Genomic DNA, 6,000 nt, shown 5'->3' on the forward strand with positions numbered 1-6,000 from the left:
AACACAATCGAATTTATCGCTGCTATTAGTCATGCAAAAAAGAATTTTGAGAATAATTGAGAATGTGCCACTCCGGCATTCTACTGAGGAGCTCTTTAAAAAAGTTAAAATAATTAGAGTACAAGACACATATGAGCATAAATTGTTGCGTGAATATCGCCTTAACTATGACTGTCCTAATTCTATCTTCATGGGTTTGGTGAATCTCCATTTGAAGGAAGCATCATATGCCACTAGAACAACAGAAATATGGAATGTTCCATATTGCCACACTGGCTATGGTCGGCAAATGCTCCAAAATAAACTTCCACGTCTACTAAATGAGTTTAATAAAAAACAAATCGATATTCGCGAAGCAACATTATCTGACTTGTACACATTCTTTCTAGCCTAACATTGACCACTAGAGCTGTTCTACGATTGCTATTTAATTATATTGTTTCAATGTCACTATTACTAAGCGTACATTGTTATGAAATGTGCTGTCATTCGATGCTGAGGTGAAGTAAAGTATGTTAACGCATGATGCCCTACGTAGGACAGTAACTAATGTGTTTAATTTTGTGGTTTCGTCAAGGTTTATGGCAATGTTGTGCTTAATATATTTTGTAAAAGTGTACGACCATGTGAACAGGACGTGTGTGCCTCTGCTGTTGTCTTTGCCAGCGTGGGGGCGAAGGACTCCCTCAAGCCATCCTTGAATGGCTTTTCCCTTCGCCTCCCATCACATGTATATGTGATAAAGCAATAAAGAATCAATCAATCAATCAAATCTCGTGCTGAGCTTGACGACTTATTTCGTCGAAGCAGATTTGCCCGTCTTTCGCTGCTGCACAAACTTTATCATCATCCCCACCTTCACCGTATCTTCGAACCAGCGACAGCCTATTTTCAACGCACAGACCATATCTTCAAGATCAATTGCATAAGTAGTCGCTCAGCTATATATGCTAACTCTTTCGTTCCCCGAACAATTGTTGGGTGTAATAACCTGCCATCACACATTGCTACTCAAATCGATTTCGCAACCTTTCAGGAAGTTTTAAGCAACAGTTACCTGTAAATATCCGTAATGTACTATGTTAACGTTTCTTCGTACGTTGTTCAGTTTCTATATTCTTTGGATCATTTATTTTACCGTTTTGCGTGTACACTGTATAAGTGAATTCATGTCTTATTAATTTGCTAAGGTGACAACTAACGCAGTTTCGAGCAACACCTTGCTTTACTTCTTGTACATTGTACCTATTTAATGCCCTTAATTTGTTTTCTCAGTCAGTTTTGTATTTTAGCTCTGATTTTCCCTTGACTAATGTATATTGTATATTGTTTTGCTTGTGCATATTGATAGACGTAGTACTTTTATAACGCGCAAAGCTCGCATTTATTCATGTATCCGTTGCCCCTATGTAATACCCCTTCGGGGGCCTTTAGGGTAATTATGAACTAAAAATAGAAATAAATAGGCGATTCTCGACCTACTTGAGGATTGGAAGAATAATATCCCGTCATTCTTAAAACATATCTCGATAATAACTGCGAGTCGGCCTAGTTGGAACAGATTAATCTTAAAACTTTTTGTGCGCAAACAAACAGGGGCGAAGAGTAGGGGAAACATAAGGACGAGCGCTCGTCCTTGTATTGTTCCTATTCTTCGTCCCTGTTTGTTTGCGCACAAAAAGTTATAAGATATCCGGATAATTTAAGATATAGCATAATCTTGGAAGTTGGCACTGGTTGCAGCGACATTTCAGACCGAAAAGAATACATCAGTCTTGAGCTCATATCAGCCGGTTTTCCCAACTTTCAGCGTGGCAAAACTGATAGAAACGCCCGTGTATCTCGGGATTGCCCGATGACTTGAATGTCATAAGATTCTTCCAACTTGTTAGACTGGCTTCCGGCAAAGTATGAGTGCGCTGGACAACATCCTCGATTTGGCAAGCCATCCATCGCCAAGCTAACGGGTTCTCCACTCTTGCAATGTTATTGGATGTATGGAGGGCCTACGACAACGCCCTTCAGGGCTGAATAGTTGTTCGACTAGCGGACGGGGGAGTCACAGGCCACCTACTTGATTTCAGTAAAACATTTATCAGTAGGTGGGAAATAAAGGTGAAGCTAGGGCTGACACTGAGTAGACTGAGAACAATATCACCAGCTGTACCACAGGGGAGTGTATTATCACCCCTGCTTTTCAATGCGGCCATGGTGGAGGGGTTACCAGATGCCTTGTAGATTACATGCAAGGCAGTACATGTGTCAATATATGCAGATGTTATCTGCGTTTACCTATCTGAGTACGTGCACAAGTGACTGGCAGTGATGTCTCAAGGGACAGTAGTGTCTGCAGAAGCCTACTTTCCATCCGTAAGGTTAACTGTCTTATGCTGCTCCATGGGCTGCGAAGTATGACGCAGATGAAGATTAGCCTCAGAAGCACATGAATCCATGAAGCAAATTGCGTGCGATTTCTTGGCGTATTACTTGATTTCAGGATGTACTGATGTGCTATAGACCACATCGTATCGTCGCTAGAACCGCGCTTGAATGCCGTGCGGAGGATTACTGGTGTACGGCGGTATATACTCCCTTCGTCGATGCTGAAATTGCGCTTGGCACTGGTAGTGAATCACGTGTTTTTCCAGGTGCCGTTAATATCACCATCAAAGTCCCAGTACGATAAATTGGAGCCTCTACATCTGAGAGGTCTCAGAACAGCCCTTATAGAGCCAAGGACAGCTGCTAGCAACAAGGTTTTGCACAAGTCACGGTCCTCCTCTTTCTACCTCGCTTCTCAGCATTTGCAACATCAGACAGGAAGAGCGCTTCTCAAGAGACTTCAGAGGCGGACGAACTTTCGCGTCTTTGTGGCACTCAACATACTTCTTGTACTTGGCCTGCAAGTTACCAAATAATTAAGCCTTCAGAAACTACCATCGTTATATAAGAGCGTGCAATGTCAACTTACCATTCCCCATATTCATACTAAGCGACTCGCACCTGTAGCAGAGGCCAGAACTTAGGGTAGAGCACCTCGACAGAATGTTTACATATGACAGACATATCCAGTAGCACACTGATGGCTCCGTTGACAAAGAGAACGGAGCTAGCAGAGCGGTGTTCGTCATACCAACCCCCATTGTCGCATGGGCTGCTAGACTTGACCTCGTCGTGTCTTCGACGGCATGTGAAAGTGTCATCGTTGCAGCAGCCATGCGGAAGCAGAATTGCTATCAGTCTCAGTCTGTAGCTCTATTTTCAGACAGTAACGCGGCACTGCATTTGCACTGGTATCCCGTTGACAAGTGAATTCAGCGTGCATTATTCCATGGTGGTAAATAATTACAGAAAGTTGTAGTTACCATCGTGTTCTAGTGGGCACCTTCCCGTATCGGCGTAGCAAGCACCGAGGCTGCTGACAGCCGGCGCGCAAAGCGCCGCAATTCAATCCAACGAAGAAGGCTCCCCAGGATGCGAAAGGAAACGTAAAGAATGTCATATTAGGCCACTTCCTCTCGTAGAAGTCTCCACCACATCAGCCTTGTGTAATTAAAGGACTTCACAGAATCGATGCCGCTCTCCTTTATCGTGTCCGCACAATGTCAGCGCAAAGTCCAGCTTTGCGGTGCAAGGCAGGACTTGCCCCACCATGGTCATGTGTGCATTGTCAAGTTCTCGGTAATATGAAACATTATATACTAAAGTGTCCTGAATTTGAAACGGAACATGAGAAATTAACAGATGCACTCAAGCGCGAGACGGCGACACACTCAAATGCAAGTGTTATTTTGTTCCCAGGAGGACATTCGATATTTAAGAGGGAGGTGCTTCGGCTCCTCCTAAAGCTCCTTCGTGATGCAAGGTTGGGATGTGAGGGAGCCGTATGGGTCGTTGTGTTTAGGAAGGTGCGCAACTCATTAGACTCCGAGTCAACTTGCTTTCGGAACTTGGTGTTGTAGTTGTACTGCGAAGTGTTTCAGACTGTATTGCAGTTGATCGCTGGTGTTCAGGCGGAGGAATTGCAGGCAATTTTTTTTTTTTGCTGGCTTGGTCCACCTGCAACAAAAAACACGCCTCCCTCTCCTTCCTCATGGTACCAGGCTTTTTGATTACATGTTGCTGACACCGCGCGCACAATGCAAAACACGCTACACGAGGTGACGTCAGTTGGTTGCGCTCAGGCAAGCGAGACCAAGTGGAAGAGCGAGCGTGCGAGTGCATAACGAAGTAGTGCTGCCAGTCGATTGGAATTCGCCTTTCAATTCTGGCCCGACAGAAAATCGTAAAATAATTTAAATAATTCTGAATTTATACGTGCCAAATGAACGATATGGTTATGAGGCACGTTGGAGCGGGAAAATCCGGATCAATTTTGACCACCTGGGTTTCTTTAACGTACAGCCAATGTACGGTACACGAGCGTTTTTGCATTATATCCCTAGTGATATATGAGATGCAACGCACCTAAGCAGCCCAACGCCAGCATCACTGCGCGGTCATGCACGGCTGGCGACAGAATGATGAAGGCCGCTTATGTTTCATGCTGCAACGTCTCGTATATACAGTCGAACGCCGCTGCAGCGAAATCACCTGTATAACGAAGGATTGATAATGTGCATGCTGAATTCTTATGTTTCATACGTATTCTGAACGCCTCTGCAACCAAGACCACTACAACAAACTTACCTGCACAAACAAGGACTTTGATTTGCCCGGTGAATGATTTATTGCTATACAACAAACGCTACGCACCACTGCTATCCGCAGACGTCACCATAAATGCGCTGTGCGCTAGCGCTAACGGCAGCGCTAGCGACACACTTGAGGAGTTTGCCGATGCCATAAGTAGTCCTGCTGCATTGCTTCAGGAACAGCTCAACTCCTGCATCGATGCATCAGCGGGCGTGATTGGTGATGGATACGTTCTGTTTGACGATGACGTAATGATGTAATTGTAACTAACGACGGATCTAGGCACAAGAGGACGCGAATGTCTACGAAGACAACTGTGGTGAAAATACTCGTAAACGAACTACGAATGTTGAAGGCAAGGAAAGCGATAGCAGCGTTCGATGACCTGCAGCTGTACTTTGCGTAGCTACTGCGTTTCGCCATTTAGCAAGCTGTGAGTCTCCATGCACTAAGTTTTGCCGCAGTTACGCATTCTCTGAGATGAATTGTAAGCACACACAAAAACATAGCGACTTAATTCATTAAGCCTCTCTTGAGCAGAGGAGGAGGAAAGGAAGCAAGGAAAGGTAGGGAGGTGAACCAGAAGCACGGCCAGTTTGCTACCCTACATGAGAGAAGGGGCTTAAGGGATAAAAAGAAAGAAAGGGCAAGGAGGGAAGAAGGTACTATAAATTTTAATAGGTGTGGTTATCTGTCACTTGACGCCTTTAATCGCTCGCTGAGGCTAGTCAATTTCGTGAATCGCAGCAGTGCCCCCGTTTCTTTGTAAGCCTTCGAGGCATGGGGCCTTGTTGTGAGAATCTTTGTATCTGAAAATGGTCTGCTGTCTGATCGGTTTAACACTTTGCGAAGAACGTCGCGTTCGATGTTATAGAGATTACAAAAACACAACACATGCGCGATCGTCTCTTCACAGTTGCATGAGTCACAGGTGGCTGTGCCGGACATTTCAGTAAGGAATCAATAGGTTTTTGTAAAAGCCACCCGTAACCAGAGGCGGCTCAGGAAAGTTGTATACGGCAGGAGAAATTCGATGGAATCTGCAGCTTCAATGCAGGATACAGTCTGTAAAAACGGCAGTTGGAGAAAATCGGGGTGTTCCACAAAGTTTCAGTCTTGGTTTGAGCAAGTACACCAAGACACCTAGCTGCATCTGTCTTTGATAAGGTACAGGAGGTGTCAGGGTTTCTTTATGGGCTGACGAGGCCGCATTATCAGCAAGGTCATTTCCGACAAAGCCACAGTGCCCCGGAAGCCACTGAAAGATGATGTCATGTCCGTTTATGAGGACTTGATGGAAAACCT

Source organism: Dermacentor albipictus, chromosome 5, assembly GCF_038994185.2.
Source record: "Dermacentor albipictus isolate Rhodes 1998 colony chromosome 5, USDA_Dalb.pri_finalv2, whole genome shotgun sequence".
NCBI lineage: Eukaryota > Metazoa > Arthropoda > Arachnida > Ixodida > Ixodidae > Dermacentor > Dermacentor albipictus.